Here is a 14,198-nt window from a genome sequence, read left to right as displayed (position 1 = left end):
GAGCAATAGAGGTCAAACACTTGTAGGAACATAAGGCCTGGATGGCCAGGCAGAGAAATCGAGGTCAAACATTTTTAGGAACATAAGGCCTGGACGGACAGGCAGAGCAATCGAGGTCAAACACTTTTAGGAACATAAGTCCTGGACGGACAGGCAGAGCAATCGAGGTCAAACACCTTTAGGAACATAAGGCCTGGACGGACAGGCAAAGCAGTCGAGGACAGAACTCAATCCCACCTAGGGACACAAGGCCTGGACTGAGAGGCACAGCTATTGAGGTCAAACACTTGTAGGAAAATAAGGCCTTGACGGAAAGGCAGAGCAATCGAGGTCAAACACTTTTAGGAACATAAGACCTGAACTGAGAGGCACTGCAATCAAGGTCAAACACTTGTAGGAACATAAGGCCTGGACAGTTGATGGTCAGGCACAGCGTTTGAGGTCAGGAACATGTGCTGCAGTGCTTATATTATCTGGAGCATAGGAGGCAGTTGGAGCTGCTGCAAGGCTTTGAATTGCTTTTATTCATCTTGCCATTCACAGGGAATATTTGGAAACCCAAGCAAAGGCAGGTTTACTTTCAAAAACACTAGCATTTCCATCAACTCTGGTGCCAGCCTTGAGCGGTGAGGGCTCATGATATCCCCTGTCATTGAAAAGACACGTTCACTGGGCACACTGGTTGGTGGACATGACAGATATCGCTGAGCCACTTTGGCTAGGTGTGGCCAGACAGTGGACTTGTGTGACCAATATGCCAGCGGATCTGTCTGCATGTTCTCTATCAACTCTGAGATATACCGTGTCACTGACAGCTGTGCTGGTGTCTCCTTTGCTTGGGCGGGCTCAGAGTCACTCATGCCAGCTGCTTTCTCTCTCGCCCATTGCACAATTGATGAATCTTTATGGGCAACATGCCTTGGGCGTTCTGACGTGGAGGAGGAGGTACTATCTGTTGCTGACACAGTGCTGCTCCTGCTTGGGCTAGCACCACTACTCTCTGACGTGCCTGCTGTTTCCACCTCTGCTTCAAGACTAATCTGTCTCCACCTATGGCGCTCCTGTTCACGGACTTTTGCTAACAACAGCTCCTTCACAAATGACAGACAATTGGACTGTAGGGCAAGTTTCCCTTTTACACGGTGATCATAGACTGAGGCGAGCATGTATGTGCGGTTGTCTGTTAAAGGCCTTAAACTGTCTTTCACCTGCTGCTGCAAAATGTCCAGACACTGCAGCACCTCAACTATCATTCCCTCTTCCCGTTTAAAGGCCTCCAAATGTTCATTCAGGAAAATAACTATAGGGATAATGTCAGCCAAGGTGGCAATTCTGGAACTCAGCTCCTCCGTGACATCCTTGAAGGGCTGCAGGATTTTTACCAGCTGACTCGTGACTAACCAATCATGATGCCCTAGGGGATTCTGCACACCTATGTCCATTGTACCAGAAAGTTCATGAAGAGGTGTCTGCAGCTCCAGTAACATCTCCAGCATCATAAAGGTGGAATTCCACCGGATGGCAATGTCTTGAATGAGACGCTTGTGAGGCATATCCAAATCAGTCTGCTTTTGTCAGAGAACCTGCCCCGCCTTGACACTTCTGTGGAAGTGTGCTGCTATGTTCCTGCACTTCTGTATTAACCTATGCAGGTATTCATTCTCTTTGTCATTGGACTCCAAGCCCAGAGCTGACTTCACTACCAGGTAGTGTGTGCAAAACATCGGATGTTCTTAAAGCGCCCATCGGTTATTGCCTTAACCATGTTTGCACCATTGTTTGTGACAAAGAACCCTGCCTGCGTTTTCCTGTCTCGCTGGTGAAGTTGCCAGCCCTCCAGGATCTGTCTGATGCATGCTAGAATATTGGCTGCGGTATGGGCCTGGTCCGTCAGGTGGGTGTGCAGTAAAGCCCACCTCCACCCTACTTCTTCAGTAAAAGAGCTGCTGGCTTTCCCTGCCTCAGTCATGTCCCACCAGTGTGCTGTCAGAGAGAGGTAAGAGTGTGCAGCATTCATGGTGGTCCAGATATTGCAGGTGAAATGCACTCTTCCCTCTGCCTTAGCTAGCAGTGCTTACATGCGACTGCGACACTGCTTGTACAGGCTGGGGATGACCTTTCTACTAAATGTGGTTCTGCAGGGGATTTTGTAATTTGGAAGTACGACCTTCAGAAAACACTTGAAACCCACATTCTCCACTAACTGCAAGGGCTGTTCATCAAGGGTAATCATTTCCCCAATGGTCCTGGTTACAACTTTTGAGGCTGCCTGCCTCCTAGCCCAGGATAGCGTTACCGCACTCCACCTCATTTCCTCCATGGTGGATTGTCGCTTCTGCCACATGTCAGGGGGTTGCTGGCCTGCCACCTGACTGCTAGAAGGGGATGAGGGCGTGGGCTGACTCTGCTGCTTTCCTACCACTGCACACTGGTTGGAAGGGGTCCCCCAACTGGTACTGCCACCATCCCCAGATGGCATTAATCTTGTTGGGTGTTGCCTCTTTATATGATGGTTCATGCCAAAATTAGATAGATGTCCCATTTGCTTGCCTCTGCTAATATCCCTGACAAAGTAATTACACCGAGCATAACGTGGGTCTTCGTCACTTTAAAGTATCTCCAGATCGCAGATGTCTTTCGTGATCCTCCCCTCTCTAACACCTTGGGGGTGGATGCTGGCACTGGAGCTGAGGTAGTGGGTGCACCCTGAGAAGCAATGCCAGAGGTGGCCTCAGTCATCCTCTGTGCCTGTGCTGACTGCTCTTCCTCCTCCACGATATCATTTTCATCTCTCCCTTGATGCACATTTATGGAGGCTGTCAGGACTAACTGATTCTACTGAAGATTTGTCAGCTATTACTTCTTCCGTTTCTGATGAGAATCCCACACAAGAAGATTCTAGAGATGTGAATCATGTGATCAATCGTCTTAACGATCAATTTGGCTGTGGGGGAGGGAATCTGATCGTCGCGGTTTTGTTTTGTTTTTTAAATCGTTTAAATCGTAAATCGGGGGAGGGTGGGAAAACCGGCACACTAAAACAACCCTAAAACCCACCCCGACCCTTTAAAATAAATCCCCCACCCTCCCGAACCCCCCAAAAATGTTTTAAATTACCTGGGGTCCAGTGAGGGTATCCCGGTGTGATCTTCCACTCTCGGGCCACGGCTGCGTTAATAGAAATGGCGCCAGCGCTACCTTTGCCCTGTCATATGACAGGGCAAAGGTAGCGCTGTCATATGACGTCAGGGGACCGGCACCATTTTGGTTCCTGTCCCCTGACGTCACGAGCGCAGGAGGTCCCTCCTGGACCCCCAGGGACTTTTGGCCAGCTTGGGGGGCCTCCTGACCCCCACAAGACTTGCCAAAAGTCCAGCGAGGGTCCGGGAACGACCTCCTGCACTCGGGCCGTATTGCCGTATTGAAAAATGGTGCCGGCCATACAGCCATACGGCCGGCGCCATTTTGCAATACGGCAATACGGCCATACGGCCGGCGCCATTTTGCAATACGGCCCAAGTGCAGGAGGTCGCTCCCGGACCCCCGCTGGACTTTTGGCAAGTCTTGTGGGGGTCAGGAGGCCCCCCCAAGCTGGCCAAAAGTCCCTGGGGGTCCAGCGGGGGTCCGGGAGTGATCTCCTGCGCTTGTGATGTCGGGGGACAGGAACCAAAATGGCGCCGGCGCTACCTTTGCCCTGTCATATGACAGGGCAAAGGTAGTACCGGCGCCATTTCTATTAACGCAGCCGTGGCCCGAGAGTGGAAGATCACACCGGGACCCCCCCACTGGACCCCAGGTAATTTAAAACATTTTGGGGGGTTCGGGAGGGTGGGGGATTTATTTTAAAGGGTTGGGGTGGGTTTTAGGGTTGTTTTAGTGTGCCGGTTTTCCCGCCCTCCCCCCACCCCCGATTTACGATTTTTTATGATCAATCGGGGGAATTCCTATTGTATCGCGCCTCTAACGATTTTTGACGATTTAAAATATATCGGACAATATTTTAAATCATCAAAAAGCGATTCACATCCCTAGAAGATTCTTCATCTGAATCAGAAGCAAACAGTGACAGTGCTACCTTGTCAACGCTAAGTGTTAGTCGAGACTTCTGTCCCCCTGCTGTCTACATTTTGTCTGGCATGACTCTGCCTCCCCTTCCCTCACCTCCAAAACTACAGGGCCAGAAACAAGTGATGGCGATGACGATGTATCATGGTCAGATTTCATTTTTTTTGGCATGGAACTGCCATCCCCTACAAAGAGTTTAGATTGCGACAGTTGCCTTTTTAGTTGTACTGGTGGTGTTGCACTAGTGTATTTTGAGGTGTCTCCTCTGCCAGCCCCAATCACTCGACTACATCTCTCATTCCCTGTCATTAGGGATTTAATGTCACTGAGTAGTAACACTGCCCACTGTCACGGTTCCTGGCTGTGCACTAATGTGTGTGGCGTGCACACAGAAGCTGCTTGCTTGTAAGCACAAAAGAGGCAGACTCCCTGGGCACTTGACTGCACAGACCCACTCAATAGTTAGGTTCAGTCTGTTAAAACTACCCACTGCCCACTGTCACGGTGCCTGGCAGTGCACTAATGTGTGTGGCGTGCATACAGACGCTGCTTGCTTGTAAGCACAAAAGAGGCAGACTCCCTGAGCACTTGACTGCACAGACCCACCCAATAGTTAGGATCAATCTGTTAAAGCTACCCACTGCCCACTGTCACGGTGCCTGGCTGTGCACTAATGTGTGTGGCGTGCACACAGAAGCTGCTTGCTTGTAAGCACTTTTGTGCTTACAAGTCCCTGGGCACTTGACTGCAGAGCTCCACCCGATAGTTACGTTCAGTCTGTTAAACTGCTCAGTGTAGCCCAGTGTACAGAGAGACTAAGTAATTTGAATTAAAAAAAATCAGTTTAAAAAAGCTGGAATTTTTGTCACTCCAGAAAAATGGATGAAAATGAAAATAATATATCTCTCCAAACCAGCCCTATACCCTAAATGGTGGTCAGTGCTAGCTGACCTAGCACAGCTTCTCTTCTCAGTCAGAGATCACCAAAATAAACAGCTTAAGAACATAAGAACGTAAGAAAATGCCATACTGGGTCAGACCAAGGGTCCATCAAGCCCAGCATCCTGTTTCCAACAGTGGCCAATCCAGGCCACAAGAACCTGGCAAGTACCCAAAAACTAAGTCTATTCCATGTTACCATTGCTAATGGCAGTGGCTATTCTCTAGGTGAACTTAATAGCAGGTAATGGACTTCTCCTCCAAGAACTTATCCAATCCTTTTTTAAACACAGCTATACTAACTGCACTAACCACATCCTCTGGCAACAAATTTCAGAGTTTAATTGTGCGTTGAGTAAAAAAGAACTTTCTCCGATTAGTTTTAAATGTGCCCCATGCTAACTTCATGGAGTGCCCCCTAGTCTTTCTACTATCTGAAAGAATAAATAACTGATTCACATCTACCTGTTCTAGACCTCTCATGATTTTAAACACCTCTATCATAGCCCCCCCTCAGTCGTCTCTTCTCCAAGCTGAAAAGTCCTAACCTCTTTAGTCTTTCCTCATAGGGGAGTTATTCCATTCCCCTTATCATTTTGGTTGCCCTTCTCTGTACCTTCTCCATTGCAACTATATCTTTTTTGAGATGCAGCGACCAGTATTGTACACAGTATTCAAGGTGCGGTCTCCCCATGGAGCGATACAGAGGCAATATGACATTTTCCGTTTTATTCACCATTCCCTTTCTAATAATTCCCAACATTCTGTTTGCTTTTTTGACTGCCGCAGCACACTGAACCGATGATTTCAATGTGTTATCTACTATGACACCTAGATCTCTTTCTTGAGTTGTAGCACCTAATATGGAACTTAACATTGTGTAATTATAGCATGGGTTATTTTTCCCTATATGCATCACCTTGCACTTATCCACATTAAATTTCATCTGCCATTTGGATGCCCAATTTTCCAGTCTCACAAGGTCTTCCTGCAATTTATCACAATCTGCTTGTGATTTAACTACTCTGAACACTTTTGTGTCATCTGCAAATTTGATTATCTCACTCGTCCTATTTCTTTCCAGATCAATTATAAATATATTGAAAAGTAAGGGTCGCAATACAGATCCCTGAGGCACTCCACTGTCCACTCCCTTCCACTGAGAAAATTGTCCATTTAATCCTACTCTCTGTTTCCTGTCTTTTAGCCAGTTTGCAATCCATGAAAGGACATCGCCACCTATCCCATGACTTTTTACTTTTCCTAGAAGCCTCTCATGAGGAACTTTGTCAAACGCCTTCTGAAAATCCAAGTATACTATACCTACCAGTTCACCTTTATCCACATGTTTATATTAACTCCTTCAAAAAAGTGAAGCAGATTTGTGAGGCAAGACTTGCCCTGGGTAAAGCCATGCTGACTTTGTTCCATTAAACCATGTCTATCTATATGTTCTGTGATTTTGATGTTTGAAAGAAACAGGACTAGCTGGCCCTGGCACTGCAGCAAAACAAAGAATAATTAGCTTTTTCTATCCTTAACTAGCTTAACTAGCCTATCTCTCAGTGCAGCCTTCTCTTACACCCAGCCCACCTTCCCACAGCATTACTGGAAATAAGTGCGTGGCTCCTCGTGCTGATGTTTATATAGTGCTGGCTCATCAGTAAAATTGACAGAGAGCACTGAATGACAGCGCGATTGGCTGCATTCAGTGCATGTCACAAAATGTCAGCATGGATACGCTGCATTCCGGTATCCATGCCGACCTGTCTGACTCTTTCCTGTGAGTCACTGTGACTCACAGGAAAGGGTCAGACAGGTCGGCATGGATACCGGAATGTAGGACATGGGCGCTGCCATTTTGTGAAAATCATAGATAGTTAGTAGCTAATGGGGGAGAAGAAAAGCGCGCGCTGCTGGGCGCACTGAATTAAACGGATAATAAGTTAAATACATGGGGAGTCGCGATGCGTTTCGCCTCCCCATGTATATAACGGATAGGACAAAATATGTTGCGGATCGCCAATACGTCGAAAACGGATGCACACCCCTAGTGGCCAATCCAGTGCACAAGTACCTCGCAGGATCCCAAAAGGTTGATAGATTCGAAGCTGCTAATCCCATGAATAAGCAATGGATTCCCCCATAATGTTTTATGGACAGGAATTGAAGGGAGGTAGAGTGGAAACATGAGAATATCCTTCCTTACTAAGAGGGTAGTTGTGGCTGGAATAATCTACCAGCAGAGCTGGAGGTGACCTATACCATGACACAATTGAAACATACTTGGGACGGACAAAGAAAACAGTGGCAAGAGCAGGTAACAGGTATTGCAAGTGGGGAATGAGAAGTGAAAAAAATGAAGCAACTGACTTGAGGGTGCTTTTGTTGAAGGAGCTTCTCAAACGTTCTTTGAAAAATCAACTGGATCCTCCATATCCATGTACTTCCTCATATCCATGTAGTCCCTCTTTCTGGGGCAAGAGTTAGCTGGGGGCAAATGTAACTCCATTGTACAGTCCCAACTCAGTTCAGCAACCCTCATCTGCATTCTCCAAAAGGGGATGATTTAATGACCAGAGCCCAAGGAATTTAGATGGTGAGAGCAAAGAGAAATGACACAAATTATGGAGGTCCACAAATTATTTTCTTTCTGTTAAGTATTTAAAATTTTATAGACACACAGTAAATCACAGTAAATCCGCTACTGGTGTTCCTTCGTGATCTTCATTCGTTTTCTTATGGTTACGTTCTATATCATCATGTTTTGTGTACAATCCAATAAAATATAACTAAAAAAAATAATTATAGACTGCCATGTCTAAGGTTCTTGACCAGGTACAGATTAACATACACAGTATACAACAAACATTAGAGTACAAAATTCCAAATAAAAAACTACATGCCAGGAACAAATAAAACCATAAATTCAGGCTCAGCTGCAATGTAAAAATGGCTCTTAATCTCTGCCTTAATTCTTCTAGTCTCATGCACATCCTGATTAATATTACCCAATGCTCATTGATGTTTTATTTACAGTTCTAAAAGCCTGAGTATGGAAAACACAAGAGTTGCAATTCCTTTGGAAAGGTCCTAACAGAGCTGTTAACTCTCCAGGGAGTATTTCAGAATGTTGCACCCACATCCACCAAATATCTGGCTCTGGTCGCAGACAAACCTGCTAACCATAAAGGTTGAACACGGATGTGCAGCAGGAACAAATGTGTTTTGGTTCATATTTTGTTTCGGGGGGGGGGGGGGGGGGTTGTTTGTTTGTTTCTGTAGGGGGGGTTTGTTTCTTTAAGTTTTCAAATTAAAAAAACTAAAAACGATCCCCTCCCCCCCCCCCAAAAAAAAAAGAGGCCTTCAGGAAACCTTATGCACCCCCTCCTGCACTCAAGAAAGCCCCGGTGTACAGTTCTACCTGGCTGAAGACCCAGGTGGGGCCTCAACAGGCTGCACTGACCTCAAAACACAAGGTAAAAATTCAGCCTGTGGCTTGGGCCTATCCATCCTTGCCTTAACAAGCCCTCCTACCCACCCCCATGGAACCATGTGCTAGGGCTGGGGACCTCCTCCCGGCCCCCACCTGCCTCCTTCCGTGGGGCTCTTACGATGTAAAGAGCAGAAGAGATGCCATTCCCCCCTCCCCATTAGACAGCAGATATAAAACTGGCACCAGAAGCGATGTGACTCGGGCACCTGTCTCTATGCAGAGGGCACCTTTCTGCTGTAAAGGCACAGGGCATTCCCAAGGCAAAGGGAGGAAGAGGAAGGAGGAGCTGGACCTGACTCTTCCTCTCCTTGGCTAGGGAGCTCACCCTCTAAGGTGAGGCACTGTTTTGTGGGGTGGGGGGTACAGGTTGGGAGGGAGATGGATGACATGTATTTTGGGTATATATGGGAAAGGGGGAGTGGGGGATTCCCACACAGGATTTATAGTTTTATAGCTTTATTTTTTAACATTTGAAGGGGATGGGGCAGGTTTGGAGGGATTTAGGGCACACGGTGATGGTAACTTTCAAACTGGCACACAGACACAGATTTGTGTTTGTGCATCAGCCTGCACCCAGGGATACAGCTATTTTATAATTTGTATGTATATATGTACACGTAGGGCCAGATTTTAATAGCTACTCGTGGGCGTAGATTTGTGCGCGCAACCTGGCACGCACAAATCTATGCCCGGTTTTATAACATGCGTGCGCAGCCTCAAGCATGATATAAAATCCAGGGTCGGCGGGCGCATGGGGGTGCACACTTGTGCACCTTGCGCGCGCCGAGCCCTAGGGGAGCCCCGATGGCTTTCCCCGTTCCCTCTGAGGCCGCTCCGAAATTGGAGCGGCTCGGAGGGAACTTTCCTTCTGCCCCCCCCACCTTCCCCTCCCTTCCCCATCTAACCCGCCCCCCAGCCCTACCTAAATCACCCCCCTACCTTTATTTTATAAGTTGTGCCTGCCTCCGGGCACTCAGCCGGCGCGCAATCCCCCGGCACGGCCGCTGTGCCGGAGGCCTCGGTCCCGGCCCCACCCCACCCCTTCCCACCCACTCCCCGCCCATTTTTTCAAGCCCCGGGACATACACGCAACCCAGGGCTTGCGTGCATCGCCGGGCCTAAGCAAAATAGGCTCAGTGCGCGCAGGGGCGGGTTTAAAAGCGTTACTCGTGTAACCCTTTTAAAATCTGCCCCATATTATAAAATAGCCCATCCATGCATTCATTTTAAGGAAGCACACACATGGGCGTGCAAATCCTGTTTCTCCCGCATAAGTCAAGGGATTTTAAAAGGGGCACACACCCACTCCAATGCCATTACCAGTTTTGCAATTCATCTACCAGTTCATCTAGTTAACAGCTAGGTCCTCCAAACCACCTGTTTGATAGCCTGCACTCCTTCCAGTTATCCCTGATTGTTTAAACACCTCCAAAATGACTTGATTTTTTGCTTTTATAACTTACATGGCATCCGGACCCTTGGCATCCGCCGGGGCAATTATTTATGTACATACCCCTTGACCAAGCCCTGAAACGCCCATGCCCCACACAGACTATGCCTGCTCCTTGCCCTTTTATGAAGTTTTAAGATGGGTAAGCCACAGCATTTATGTGCATATCTGAGCACTTTATAAAATACCACCAGTGTGCACAAGCCCGAGTTATTTGCATAATAACCCCTAATTAATGCATGTACCATCTTTTTAAAATTCACCTTTAAATGTAATTGATGGGGAACAAGAAGTGGGAAGGGATCCTGGATTGCAGAAACTACATTGTGGGGCCAATTTTCAAGGATTTATGCGCGTAGGGGGTTACGCGCTCCGGGCCTATTTTCAAAAGGCCCGGCAGTGCACGTAAAGCCCTGGGATGCGCGTATGTCCCAGGGCTTTATGTGGTGGGCGGGCGTGGGCGGGGTGATCCGGGGCAGGGTGGGGTGGGACTGAGGCCTCCGCATGGGGGGGGGGATTTAGGTAGGGCTGGGTGGCGGGTTAAATAGGGGAAGGAAGGGGAAGGTGGGGTGGGGCTGAAGGAAAGGTCCCTCCGATTTCAGAGCAGCCTTGGAGGGAACGGGGAAAGCCATCGGGGCTCCTCCAGGGCTTGGCGCGCGCAAGGTGCAGCCCCTTGCGCGTGCAAGGTGCAGCGCAAGGGGCTGCACCTTGCGCGCGCAAGGTGCGCGTGCAAGGTGCAGCGTGCAAGGTGCGCGTGCAAGGTGCAGCGCAAGGGGCAGCACGCGCAAGGTGCAGCCCCTTGCGCGTGCTGACACCGGATTTTATAACATGCGCACGGCTGCTCGCGCATGTTATAAAATCAGGCCTATATTTGTGTGCGCCGGGTAGCGAGCACAAATGTAGGCCGCGCGCGTAGGTTTTAAAATCTGCCCCTTTGTGTTTTGTTTTGTTTTTTACAATTCCCTGGCTAAATTCAGGACATGTTTTTCCATCCAGTGTTAGCTATAGAACTTTACCCAGCTAGCACTGATTTTCAGTACTCGCCAAGTATCTGGCTCATCCCATCTGGATCACACCCTGGATCACGCCATCCTTCCATGAAATAATTTATAACTCTAAAACATAGCCATTCAGTGCAGAGGGAAAATCAAAATATGGAGATTATACTTCTAACTTTATGTTAGCCAGCCAAACCCCTTCAAATACTGACCGCATGATTTAGACCAGGACTGGAAATCTCAGCTCAGTTTCCTGTGCTCAGTTTTCTAGTTCCTAGATTATGGTTAGATATCCTAGGAAAATACCACAATGTATCCCCTTGAAATTGCAATGAGAGCACATGCTTTCAACACTGGTGACTGAATAATTATCAGTCACTAGATGGAGTACGTGCAGCTGGTCCCAACTCTTCCCAAAAGGCATCACAGAATATATAAGACACCTACATGGTGTCACCGAAAAAAAATGGAAAAATTATATCAAAGTATTTCATAAGTGGATTATCATTAATTTTCTTAAAACTTAGCAAGCTGTAAAGGAATTATGTGTACAAAATGAATGACAAGAATCAGAAAGCAAAAAGAAAAAAACAAACATGGTCTATGTGTTCAGGGATCCTATCCCAAAGGGACTTGTCATCCAATAAGTAATAGTTTTAGTTCATCTGACTCTTCATACTAGAGCTGCAGATGCCATTTACCAAGAAGGTAAGTTTTTGGATCAGAACTTTCTTTATTTTATATTAGAACCTGCACCAATGTCTTTCATTATGATGCATGCTTAGTTACAATTTGCAAAAGCTGTATCTTATTTTATTCTTTGTTAAATTTACAACCTTAAAGTAAGGATGATCTCTTCTAGCTAAATCATTTTCTTGAGTACTTCATCATCAGGTGCAGATATCCATGTGACTTGTGTCTTTTTCTAATCGAAATCATTGCAAAATCTGTGAAAATATTTTCTTCTATATTGTTTGGGTAAGTCACAGTTAATTCCATTGTTAATTAAACATTAGAAATGGGTGAAATAAGGAGTTTTGTATTCATAATCTGTTACAGTGTAATAATTTAGATTTTTTAAGTTATTGTAGGGTGGCTAATATTTCAGATGTACCTTTCTAACATCTGCCTTAGGGAAGCTCTGAGCTCTGGATTTCTCATATTCACTTATGCTCTCATTATTGAAGGTCTAAGGGGTATAAGAATATTAATAATGATGTTAATTTCCTAGACCAAGAGCTAGAAATTGTACAAGAGTAACTCATTTTGTAGATATAAATTGCTTTTCCTGTTTTATAACATTGAAACCCTATAAAAATATATAAATAAATAAAGTTGCCAAAACGTGTCAGATAAAGATGAGAGCGGCTGGATCTGAAGCTCAATTTGAGATGTCTCACATGTTTAGGTTATGATGATTGTTTTGAAAAAGATCCACTCTTCCATTCTCCAGGCTGTGTTCATGCTTTACTTGGATTCATGCAAGGCTTGCATTGGGGATCTGATGGAGATCAGCAGAGTTGCACTTTCCAATTCACTTTGATTTACAAAGGGTATGAGATTGAGAAGGTCAGTATGAGGTGGCTTCAAAAATATTCAGAGGGCACTGTTTGTTAAAATCATTTCACCATGGATTAAAAAAAAAAAATTGCCGACCCTAAATATGGGAAAAGTTACACTCCTAGTGCCTGGACACTCATAGCTTACTTGCATTTTGAAAAGGAGTTCCCAAGGGTGGGGTTTGCATACATTGGCAAGTGGAAATGTGTGCACATTGTTTTTGTGGAATAATTTTCAAAGTGAAGTTAGATGAGTAAATTCTCTTTAGATACTGGGGTAACTTTCTAGGGTTTAAAAGTTACCCCCAGACTTTACACCAATGCGGGCAGCTATGAAATTATCTCCCTCACTTTAAATCTTGCCTCAGGAGTAAAATACAAATTAAAACACAAAACAAGATCTTGATTATTTAATCAGCCAGCAGAATTAATCTATTTGTTTATTTTTTTTAATTCACTTGTATATTCAAAATAGGAAAGTAGATTACCCTATGACTTTAGATTTTGCTTTATATTCTGAACTTCTTAAAAATGAGAAAACACCTTCATACAATTGAAAACCAGTAACAACATAATTATAAATGTGTCAGTGTGTAACACAGAGGTTGTATCACTCCAGTACATTTTCAAAAGGATTTTGTTCGCAAGATGAGCATATGTGCACATGTAGCATGTTCTCCTGTTTATGCAATTTTAAAAAATATTGAGAATATGCAAGTATTTTCCATTTTGCATTCACATTTACCAGCAGAAAAAAGGCAGGATCAGGGCATTCCAGGTCAGGGTTGAAAGGTACCGGCAGTAGTACTATACCCACGTATACATTTATTAAACTTATTCGTACACTTTTACCCTTCTTAACTGTCTCGCACAAATAAAATTGGACTTGTCTCTTGGTTGCAGATATTGGCTGGGAGGTCTGAGTGAAGCTATGGTGGTGGTTGTGGGAGGGGGGTGGGGGCGATTTATGGTGAAGAGGGTCTAGGCAAATGAGAGAGGGACTGGGGGAACTGGCAGTGGCATTAGCTAACTGGTGATTTCAAGTATGCTTGTAAGTAACTATTTTTAAAATGATATACATGCATACTTTATAAAATATTTGCCTCTGCATATAAACGGAGGTTATTACAGGTACATGTTATATTGTTTTATCCACCTACAATGTACAGGACACAGGAGTATATTTATAGAATAGGTGGAGAAATTAAGTGCTTTCTTGCATTGGAAATATTTGCACATACTGAAACATACATGCAGTCACTGGGAGCAGAGCTATGCAGTATTTTGTAAACCGTGCAGCTCCCACTGTTTATAAAATGCCAGCATTAATCTCTGCTCATCCACTTAGGCTCCCAAAAGCTGTACTGGATACGTTTGAAAGATTGGCTCCCCTAAAATGTGACAGTAGAATTGCCATTTTGTGACTGTGAGAGGAAATCCTTGACTGTCACAATGAAGCAGTAAATCTTCAAATACCTCTTACCCTGTGATTGATACCCTGGGTAATTTTCAAGGTCATTTCCATGGGCAAGTTATTGCTTTTCCTGTGGATGTGGGATGATACTATATAACTGAAAGCCCATAATGCAGACAACCTTATATGGGTATGTCCTGTTCATGCGTGGACTGTTCAGGGCTTTTCTCTCTGTATCATTACCTCCAAAATGTATCTTTTATTATGTCAAATAGAG

This window comes from Rhinatrema bivittatum, chromosome 16, assembly GCF_901001135.1.
Source record: "Rhinatrema bivittatum chromosome 16, aRhiBiv1.1, whole genome shotgun sequence".
Classification (NCBI taxonomy): Eukaryota; Metazoa; Chordata; class Amphibia; order Gymnophiona; family Rhinatrematidae; genus Rhinatrema; species Rhinatrema bivittatum.
Note: the sequence above shows the minus strand (reverse complement) of the source record.